Raw genomic sequence first — 11,294 nt, 5'->3', positions numbered from 1 at the left:
TTACTGGGAAGCTTAGCAGTCTAATGTGTAGAAGTTGCTTTGTATATATTAGATAGTGAAATGAATATCAGAGAAGTTATGAAAAGGAAACCCATTTAATGACATGTCTGTTTTCATCAGTATCCATCTTGTACAGGCTACAGCAGACAGGCGGGGTTGCACTCTTTTGCTGGGGCTTGCACAGGGAGATTGGTGCTTCATTTTGTCCTGCTGGGATGTGCATTTTTCTGGGAGACAGAGCTCAAGTTGGAAGTGGATTTTAAGAATGCTGTTCATTTCTGGTCTGGTGCCTTTGTGATTATGCAGCAGACGCAAGCTCAAAAGCCCCCCTACTACCCTGGAGACACAATCTACTATAACACACAAAGCCAACAGCACAAGCAGCGGCCCACACCTCTTCGGAGGCCTAAAGCAGCCATTCCCATTGTGCCTCCTCCAGAGTGTCATGGCACAGTGCAGGTTGGTGCAGCACCCAGCTGTAACCATACTTGCACATTGCACACTTTATTGTAGCACTCTGCTTTGCTGGTGGAAGTTTGTGTGCATGGCTGCTTTCTTGGGTGTAGTGGGCTATTCCCACCTTCGTGGTTACAAAGGGTGGTTTGTTTTAGCACTTATGCCATTTATGCTGCAGCTATGCATGTGTCCTGCTATGATCTCTGGCCACTTCCATTTTCTTTATTTTCGTTTGCACGATGGTGTGTCAGGGTCTGACTTGGAAGCATGAAGCTCATGATGGCTGGCGGGTTTTGCTTGGATGTGGCTTGCAAGTACTTTCTGATCTTCAGGTCTTCTGCTTTTTTATTGTTTGCTTTATATGCCACCTTTGCGTTGCTTGAGCCTGACTGGAAAATTGCATTGCTTGTAACAGCTTAAAAGTAATGCTTCATTTAAGTGGAAGGAGGACACCCAAGCGCTGGCGTTTAAGGGTACTGTAGAACCTGAGTGAAAAAGCTGTTCTGATATAAATAGTAGTCATTTGCTTGAGCATCAGAAAGGGCTAGAAGGAACATCAAATTTTGCAGCATGATTTTACTGAAATTTATCTGTTTAAATGTTCGAAGTGCATGAAGCAGATAACCATTCAAATGGCAAAACACAGATTGTGATTCATACTTTGTCAGTTATATTTCTGTACATTGCCTTTTAATCTTTTTGGCAGTGCTGTCATAGCTTGTACCCTTATATAGTGTGCTGCTGTGTTCCCGCCTTGTGAACTGGCACGGTGGCTGCATTCCTATGGAATTGAAATGCTAGAGGCCCGTGTACTGTGCGATGTCAGCGCACGGTGAAGAACCCCAGGCAGCCGTAATTTTCTGAAGCGCTTCAGTATGGCATCCCTCATAACTTGAGTCATACGGGAAATTAAATCCTAAAACCTAAACCTCACATGTGAAGCAATGCGAGGCCAGCAATACTGGCAAGTTATGCGTTCATCTGCCAGTCAAATGAGTTGATACACTCATCTTTGGTACTGTGCATCAGTGCACATTATTTGCCATAAATCACAAACAACAGTATAGTCTTGGCTGATATGTTGGTGGACATTTTGAGCGAAACTACCATTTGAGGCACAATAAGTGACCACACATATGCAGTAGAGCCTTGTCAATTCGAAGCCCATTGTACAGCCTAAAATATTCGAATTAGGCAGAGTTTTGAATTATCCAAAATCAAAACAAAACGGAAAAGTCAAGTGCAAAATGTTGTTCAATCAATTGCAGCACTTTACAGTCATCACCATTGTACTCTACAAAGTTTTGGTAGATGTTTAAATTTCCTCTCATGGCGGTAGCTCGTTTTGACTCATCATAGTCGCCGCGCCACTGCCAGTTGGCTGAAATTCTGTCACTCTGGTCTCAACGTCCACAAAATATAATTGCGCATCTCTCTTTGATGCAACTCGGTCATTGTCAAAGCTTTGCTGTTTGCTGGCGCGTTCATACTCATACGATGTTCTCAGTGCACAAGCGTGAGTGGCAGCCAGTGTTGGATACGTAAAGGTTAGTGGCATAGCTCAGCTCTAAGGTGCATGTGCCGAAGAGCGGCTGCTTTGAGTTGAAAAGGAGCTACGAAAAGAGAGCACGTGCAGTCCTTCCGGCTAATCAGGGTCTGGACATGGCACGGCGTTGTTTGTATCGACATATTTGGCGCTCGTGCTCGCGAAACAAAAACTACGCTCTTTGTTGGAGCTGGCACTGCCAAGCATGTCGACGCCACCATATGGTGGTCCGGTGTCAGTGAACTGCAGACGGTCGCTTTGGCCGGCATGACGTTGCAGTGCTGCGTGCAAAGTCATCAGTGCCGCCACTTTCTGCGCTATAATACGTGAAGCATCGAAGGGTCTGATTAAGAGTCGCTCTGCTTAATGCACGTTGCACTTATCATGAGCAGCGTTCCGCTGCATTACCAGTGGAACTCTAATGCTACCGATTTTGTGGTGAAATTGGCCATTTCCGCTTTAGCACCTTAGGTCTTTGTGTTAACACATGTGCAAGCTGCCAATTCAAATAAATTGCTAAAATTTATATTACAATTTAAAGCACCATATAAATTCTACCAATTAGGATTTTGAATTACCAGAGTTCAAAGTATCAAGGTTTTACTGTAGTATATGTGCTGCAAAAGTCTCAAAGTCTTCTGCCCACATTAGTGAGTGCTAGAAGAAAAGCTTGGGTGAGCTGGTATGCCGTTGATACAAACAGTGTGAACTGGCACAGGGACGAAAGGAACACACACACAGATGAGCGCTGACTTCAAACTAAGATTTTATTGCTTGCACTGTGGAAATAAACAAGTCTGCACCTAAATGACAGAAAGCATGACGAATAATGACTGGCTCAAAGTTCAACAGTCTGCTACAACTAATTACAATATGATTAGTCCAAGAATAAATTGGATGATGGAAAGGTGACAGTTGAAGGATGCATGGATTTTGTTATTTGAGGAACCCAAAAGGCATTCCACAAAACATTTTTTTCCCCTGCTGTCAGTTATCAGGTCTGGGCAAACATTGACGTTGTATAAGCCAAATGTTTTAGACAGACTGCTTGAGTAGAGTTCAGAATTACTTAGAGCCTGGTAAATATTGGATGTAACATTAAATTTGGCTTTAGTAAAGCAGCCAAAGAATGAATTTTTTGGCCTGAGAGCTGTTGCTGCTCAAGCTTTCATATACCTGTCAAGGCTCCAAAATTTTCTGGGAGGTACCTGAATTTCGACCAAACGTCATGATCGTACTGAAATGACCTTATTTTCACCAAAAATTACCCCCTGCTGTTTGGGATATATTTTCTTCAAAAATACGTGAATATATATGCAAACCATACTTATTTATTGCACTATTACAATGCACTGCCAGCATCACTATGGGGCTATTTCATGTTTTTGACAAATTTTTCTAAAGCAGTGAAGTCTAAAAGTTGAGTTTAGTGCGGGAGCTGCTTTGTAAAATTTTTCGTAGGTTAAGCGCATTTCTGTTGAGCTATTATGGCAAGTTTTTAGCTTGTTCACCATTTGTCCCGAGATAGTTGGCAGATATTGTAATGAAGTGAATGGCAGGCAAAAAGGGTTGGGATTCGAGAGCATGGTGTCCACCTGAAAGCATCGGTGCCTGTGTCAAATGTGCACAGAGCTCATAGATAAGAAGAACACTGCAGTGTACTGCCTGCAATACCATCTGCACTGCTAAATATATGCATCATTGCAAGGAATGAGTTTACATGCATGCACTCTCCAAACCAGGCTCCTGTTTCAAGCCCTGTTTGTTTTGGGAATACAACGCCTGGTTCTGTTGTGCAAGTTAGAATGCAGACCAAGGATGGCAGTGCTCGCAAGCTAAAATAAATGTGCAGTAGGTAGGAGTGCTTTAGAATATCCTTAATGGAATTCTCTGATAAATCTTTTATTGCAGTTATTTGTTCCCCCCACTTTAATGCCGTACTAGCATGCGGGTACACTGATAAATAAATGTGTGCTGCTTGAAGGATATGAAGTACATTTCATTCAGTTTAGAGTAAGTTTTATGTTAAGAAATAACTCAAGAAAAATATTCAGCTTTTTTTTTAGCTGCAAAGAAAGTCTTGGACTGTGCATACTTGTATGTAGATTGCATGCAGCACCTTTTGCATTTTGTTGTGTGCGAGTGTGAGTCTCAGAAACTTGTGTGCATGGTCATGCTTTTGTCCGATTTTGTGACTTTCTTTACATCCTCTTTCTTAATTATAGGAGGGTACCTGTGAAGCGGATGGTTCTGCAACCCACGTGAGCAAGTCAGATGACGACCCTGATGACAGTGGAGCCGTTGTCACGGAATCGGCTTTGCAGGAAGGGCTGGCAGGACAGCAAGCTGTTGAACGATTGTAGCAATGCCCATGTCATTATTGCCCCAAAGTGCCACATTGCTCCTGCAGTGTATTCTTTGCACACCACTTCCTGAGAAGTTGTCAACGGCTCTTCCTCATCCCTATGTGACGTAACCTCAGGCGTACCACAGGGAAGCGTACTTGGACCCTTACTTTTTCTAATCTACATTAACGACCTTCCCACTAACATTTCATCCCGTTTACGCCTTTTCGCAGATGACTGTGTTGTTTACCGTAAGATCGCTTCTGAGACTGACCACCTGACCCTTCAAAATGACCTTGACACTATTGTTGATTGGTGTCAAAACTGGCAAAGGATTCTTAACCCTAATAAATGTAAATCAATGACTTTTAGCCGCAAGCATGTTGTTTCTAACTTCATATACTCTATAAATAATACCTCTCTATCAAGGGTTACGTCGTACAAATACCTTGGAATTCAGTTCACACCAAATCTTTCATGGTCTTCTCATATTTCTGCAGTCTGCAACAAAGCATCGAGGACATTAGGTTTCATACGCCGGAACCTTCGAAACTCACCTAGCTCCGTTCGAAAACTTGCATGTTTTACATTTGTTCGCCCACAGCTGGAATTTATCTCACCTATATGGTCTCCCCATCAAAAATATCTCATAGATATGCTTGAGTCCATTCAAAGCAGAGCTGCCCGGTACATTTTTAGCAATTATAGTCCCCTCGCAAGTGTATCCCAGCTTAAATACCTTAATGACATACAGATACTTGAAATTCGTCACTCCATTTCACTTCTGTGTTTATTCCATAAATATGTTCACACCCGTCCTTCGTTGTTACCTCTGGCATCACCTTTCCGCTCTTCACAACGCTTACACAATCAACTCAGCTTCAACCGGATATATGGGAAGACCCTGTCGTTTAATTCCTCTGCATTACCTAGAGCAATAAAACTCTGGAATGATCTTCCTGACAACATAATCTCTTTCATTGATCCTGGTGAGTTTAAAAAACATCTATGTATACATTTATTGCCATAGTGATGTTCGAAATGTACAACAGTTTCATTTGTTCTTAACGTTGTTTCGTGTCTGATGTTATTTTAACTCGGTTTTGTATAAATTTCGTGTTCCTTTCTTGTATTTGACTTGTACCACGTTTTTGCACCGATATTATGAGGGTTTTTTTTTCTTTTTTTTTCCATCTGTATGTACATCTGTATTTGCCCCCCTCACCCAATGCTCTTCGGGGCCTGTGAGGTACTAATAAATAATAAATAATAAGTGCTTTCCTTCTGTGTCATTAGACACTGTATCACGTCCCTGCCTCAGTTATTTGAGGTCCTTTCAAGCAAAAGAGGTGTGTCAATGATGGCATTAAAGAAACGAGATCTATTTTCAATATAAGAGGTATACTATACAAAGCAAAGGGGTCAAGGTTGTCTGTTTCTCGTTCAAAAATTATCTATTTGTCGCTTGTTTGTGATGGCAGCTTCATGAGTATGGTAATGATTTTTTACCTATTAGAATGCTGACATAATCTATGAAGGCATTATTTAGATATTGCACTGTAAATGACTCCTGAAAAGGTGGCACTTGACTGCACTCTTGGTTGAGTTCAAAGTGTCAAATATTGAATGCAATGGAAGCATAATGAAGATGACATTGTGGTATACTTAACTGCTCATGGACTTTTTGAAAGCTTAAGTTATTATGCAATCTTCCTTTCGCTTTCCTTTTTTTCCTTTTGTGTGCTTGGTGCCTCTTAATTTCTTAACTTTTTGTGGAATCAGCTAGCACAGAAAAATCTTGTTAATTTGACCTTTAATTCATTAATTCTGAAATCCAAATAATTCAAATAGCTCTCATGGCTCTAGCCAATGCCAGTGCTAGTATATGGCATCGAACACTCGTTAATAAGTATGCTGCTGGGACTGCACAGATTAATTCAGATGGGCACCTGAAGGTGGGCAGTGTTGAGGTATGACTGGCACAGCAAACGATTGTCCAGATATTCCTACTCAAGGCAGGCGTACATGAGTATGTGCCTCTCAGTGTAGTTACCAACATGTATTCCCTAAGGCAAGTCTTAGTTTTAAGATTAATAGTAACTAACATTAAAGTAGCCAAAATTACATAAGAAAAATATGATAGAGAAGACAAAATTATATGAATGTTGCTCTTCACTACAAAGAGGGTCATGAAAAGACCTGAATGAAAATTGAGAACACCACAGTGAGCCATCAAGAGAAAAACTACAGCTATATTGTTAAGAGATTGAAGTTTCTAAGGAACAGAAGTTTATGATACCCTAGCTAAAATGAAAAAACAAACATGGGCAAGATGTGCAATTCAAAGAGAAGCTAAATACTGGTCCCTTACAGAAGCAAGGTGGATTCCAAAATATGGCAAACATGGCAAAGGGTCAGGTGGGCAGATGAGATTGAAAATTTGCTGTGGCAATGTGGCTGACACAGTATAGGAATTAATTGAGATATCATAGAGACCCATTTACAGTAGTGGATATCGTCAAGCTGATGATTGTGAACAAATGCTGTGCAACGTTCACCAAAGAATACATGCATATTTCCTTGAGGTGCTACATTCACACTAGTACATGCATACTAAATGCTGTCAAGTTTCTGTACAAAACATGCATGCAATGGGCCGATGTATTGCAAGTGCTGAAGTCTGAAAAATCCTGCACATAATTTCAAGTAAAGCTTGCGAAATAATCACAATACATTGTTTTAAAGATAAATGCCTCTGTATTTTTAAGCCTGGTGTTTCATGCCTCTGGTCAATGCAACATTTGTTTCACTTATTTTTCAACAATTAATGCTTTAACTACTTCAAGTGCACAGCTTTCTCTTCATATCAGGCCCTGATGACAGGACAGAACTAAAAGTAGCTTAAGTGAGACTGTCAAATCAGTGTTGAGACAAAATGTGGAGATTTTAGGCACCAACAAGAAATGCATTATAAGCCAATAAAACAATTTTTTTTTCTGGGTAATCCTGGCAACCTTCAAAATGAAACCTCAGTGCTTCACCATTTGCATTCCTTGAGAAAATAATCGCCTGAGGGGGACCTACATGTGCCACTCCAATGCCACTAGCAAGTTACTGAAAAAAACTTTTCGCACTACTTTTGCAAAGTACAATTTGTCACCTAGGTCCATAAGGATACATGGAGCAACGTCTGGTGTAATTTCAACCAGTATTTTTTGAAGGTGAAGCTGTCCTTTTACAATGTTATCGCTCATGAGCGCTAGCGAGGTAGAAAATTTTTTTTGGCAACTGCAAAAACCATCTTATTTGCTGTGTCCATATAAGACACTATGTTCTCAATTTTGATGGCCAATCCTGTTGATGACATCAGAGCTGTTGAGTCTGTTTTGTTAGGCCTGCAGTGCTCTTCACTATGAAATATATGACCAAACACTGAAGCTCTGGAATGTTTTAAAACTGGCCCATTCACAACGCTGCCAATGTTAGATTTGACAAACGTCAGTACTGGTTCACATAGTTCTTGTGGCTTATCCTGGAGCAGCACTGCATTCCTGCTAGACAACTTTGGAGGTTTTGACAAAAAGCTCAGTCTGCGCAGAGGCCAATCCCATCAGGCTTTTACTGTTGCTGACCATCAGTAAGCGATCCACAATTTGCTGTGGAACACCTTTGGCTGACGTTACACACTCTTTAAATGGCCTATGTTTGCCTCAAAAGCAAAGCAATGCACCCATAATGGCCTCTGAAGCATTGCGCTCTTTGGCAAGTGCATAATCTGATGTACGTTAAGTGTCATCTGCCTCTTGCTATAAAGAAACTGTGTGTCCGCAACAAATTTCATGAGGAAATGAGTGCTCTCAGTCACATCTGTCACAGCCACGGTGCCTTTCAGCAAGAGATAGATGCCTTGAACAAGAAGAGCGAAATGCTTTAAGTACCGTGAGGGCAAAATGCCTTCAAGACATGGCAATGCAACGTACAGCAGCCATTGCTGCCACTCTGTGGCCTTCCAAAATTTTTTCTCTGACAACGAATGCTGAAGTCGTCTGATACACTGTGGTGGCTTCAGCATTAAGAGGAGAGCATCTGAAAGCTGAAAAATTTGGGGTGAGCCAATATAGTATGGTTCATGCACATCAGTTAGCCAGAGCTGTGCGCGCGTGTAAATGGCCCCAAAAAGTCAAATGAAAGTGAACCCATCTGCACAAAAAAGCATGAGGTAAAATTTGTGAAGTGCGCAGAGAATCTGGTTTATTCGATCCCTTTGAGTTGTGGTGGTGCATATGTTGGACAAACTGGTCGTTTGAACGATAGGCTGAGGGAGCACAAAAATGATGTCAAAAACGCTGCCCGCCACATTGGTGTTCACTGTCGTGATTGTTCGTGCCAGCCTCTGTATGACAAAAGCAGGATTGTTGATAGACACAAAGATCAGCTGACTAGAGAACTTATCGAAGCGTCTGAGATCTTGAAGATGGGTCAGAAGTGCGTAAGCACCCCTTCTGTCGCTATCTTGCAGAAAGAACATGAATATTTGCACACGTGTTAGCCTTGTGTTATCATATACGTGCCTGGTTGGAGGGATATCCGTCACGGTTCTGTGTGTTTTTTTCTGTTTTTTCAGTGTCCCTAGCGCCTTTATAAGCATGGCTCACTGAATAAAACATTCTGTTGTTAGTCAGCGCTGTGTATCGTCCTTTCTTGTCCTCTGGCCTTGTGCCGTTGCGCTGTTTCACTGGAAATCATGTCAGACCAACGTGCCCATCAGTTATTGTTGTCAGTAAGCTGCAGTGTCAATCCAAGCAATACACAATGCATGTAATCTGGGGTAGGTCCCCAGATCACATCAAACTGCTTTAAGTTCATGAGAGGAGATGGCCCCTTCACTCCAGCAATGACTGTTTCCAATACTGCGGCATCAGTCATTTGCACTCTGGTCACAGAATTGCTCCTTTCTTGCACAGTGGTGCCAACCAGGTACTTTATGGTTCCTGCCCGTGCAAGAAGTGAAAGGAATAAAGTTCAAGGAATCGGATTATGACAGGTGTAAAACTACAATTGACATTTTTTGAGCAAACCAAGCATCTATATAACACAAAAATGAAATAAACATCAACGCAGATATAAAAACAATTTTCCTACTGTCAATGGTTTATCCTGGGTGAAGGCACCAACCACAGCCGTAGCGGCCATTGAACTGAACCACGTTTTGCAAGAGTGCCCATGCCAGAGAATCGGCGCAACAGGTGAGGCAGTACACCTGCAGTAATAAAATGAACTCGAATACAAAAGTAGCGCTAAATCTTTTCTTCATATCGCTTGCATGCCTAATGCACTTGCAGGCAAAGAGCAAAATGTTAAACATTAATCGTCTAGTAAATTACCTTGGAGTGCAAGGTTTGCAGCCCAGCTTTCCAGGCAATTCCAGTTTGCTCAAGCTGATGCATCTGCTCGACGAATGCTTGCATGAAGAGGGTCATATCTGCATGTGAATGGCCATACGACAAAGCTGGTACAAGAATATTTCTGGAGTGCAGGTGTGCAGGCAGTTCTTTATTCATGACTTCAATTGGCCATATTGAATATTTAGATGAACATTGGTACACCATCCATGTTGAGCGACAGAGTGAGATCGTGTTGAGAAAGATTGGTCCGAACTTCTTTATACAAGCAACCATCTGTCAGGTCGCTCATTCCTTCATCAATGTTTTCAAGCCGGCCTAGAAATACATTTGACACGGCTTGGTCAGTGAGTAATGAGTAACTGCAATTCAAAAGGCAAAGTAAAAAAAAGTGACCGTCTTGCAACATTTTTTTTGCCACTGTAGGAATTACCATACTGGACAGCATCCTTTAATACTGTTCCTTTCATTCAGTTTTCCAGATGTTTCCTGTACAGTAGTCATACAGCTTGCACAATAAAAATGATCAGCCTCAACCCCTGCACCATGTTTCTTGAACAAGTAGTTTGCTCTTGGCACAGCCTGTCTCTCAAGGATGTGTGCTATGAGATTTTGGAGTGCCTCAACACCTTTCCAAGGTAGCCCAAACTCAATCGCAAAGTTCAGCGTCAGGGCCAGTAAATCGTGGCGAAAGTGCTTTTGCGCAAGTATCAGTTTCTTCATTGGGAGGTGGTTGTGAAGTGTCACCAGGCTGAACAGACTCTGTCACAGAAGTGCCACTGCACACTGTTACAGAGCCTTGTGCAGCAGGAGACGCAAGGAGCGGCGCGGCGGCACCTGGTGATTCTTGAAGCCGGCTGTCAACTGGGCTTACTGCTGTTTCCGGTGCTTTGTCAGTGTTGGACGTGCTACGTCAATGCACGGTGGCGCCTGGCGACTCTTGGCTGTGATAGCTGATCGGGTTCCTGCTGTTTCCAGTGCTGCATTGTTCGGCGCACCAATTACCCGAGGCACAGGGGCACCTGTTGACTGTTGAAGCTGAATGTCAAATGGTCTTTCTGCTGTTTGCGATGCTATGTTAGTGTTCGGCGTATCTCTCACCTGAGGCATGGAGGCACCAGATGGTTCTTGAAATCCACTGTACACTTTGCATGCTGAGTCAGTGTTCGGTGCACCTGTAGGTTGAGGTCCACATGGTGAGTCGGTGTTTGGTGCTCCTGTAACTTAAGGTCCACATCGCGGACCATTCATAATTCGATGTTTAGTGGTCTTTGGAATGTCTTCTATGTCACCGCCGCATTCCAAGTAACACTTCCACTGCTTCATCGTTCTCACAATGAGCTGAGAGCACGCTAACAAAAAATCTAAATCAATGAGCTTCGAACGCTCTAGTACGGTGAACTAAAACTAGTTAGTAGTAAGCCACACTAGTGCAAACAGAGCCGCAGAGTCTCCATGCTGTTTACCCTGCAAAAGATTGGATTGAACTGAAGATAGAACACTGGGTATGTCCAAGTGTTCTAAACTTGATGTTGAGCTTAATAC

At 42.3% G+C, this 11,294-nt stretch overlaps 2 long non-coding RNA genes across 2 annotated transcripts; one reads left to right on the top strand and one right to left on the bottom strand.

The window, feature by feature from the left end:
• The first annotated feature begins 297 nt into the window (after nt 1–297).
• Nucleotides 298–5,609, top strand: LOC144112618 (uncharacterized). The gene is made up of 2 exons (XR_013310341.1): nt 298–459; nt 4,228–5,609. It is a non-coding gene; the product is annotated as an uncharacterized LOC144112618 (long non-coding RNA).
• A 3,366-nt stretch (nt 5,610–8,975) lies between these two features.
• LOC144112629 (uncharacterized) lies at nt 8,976–9,826 on the bottom strand. Its single transcript, XR_013310350.1, has 3 exons — nt 9,732–9,826; nt 9,490–9,607; nt 8,976–9,338 (listed from the first exon to the last, which is right to left on the bottom strand). It is a non-coding gene; the product is annotated as an uncharacterized LOC144112629 (long non-coding RNA).
• Nucleotides 9,827–11,294: the final 1,468 nt, after the last annotated feature.

This window comes from Amblyomma americanum, unplaced genomic scaffold (assembly GCF_052857255.1).
Source record: "Amblyomma americanum isolate KBUSLIRL-KWMA unplaced genomic scaffold, ASM5285725v1 scaffold_430, whole genome shotgun sequence".
NCBI classification, from domain to species: Eukaryota; Metazoa; Arthropoda; class Arachnida; order Ixodida; family Ixodidae; genus Amblyomma; species Amblyomma americanum.
This window is presented reverse-complemented; position numbering and strand designations above follow the sequence as displayed.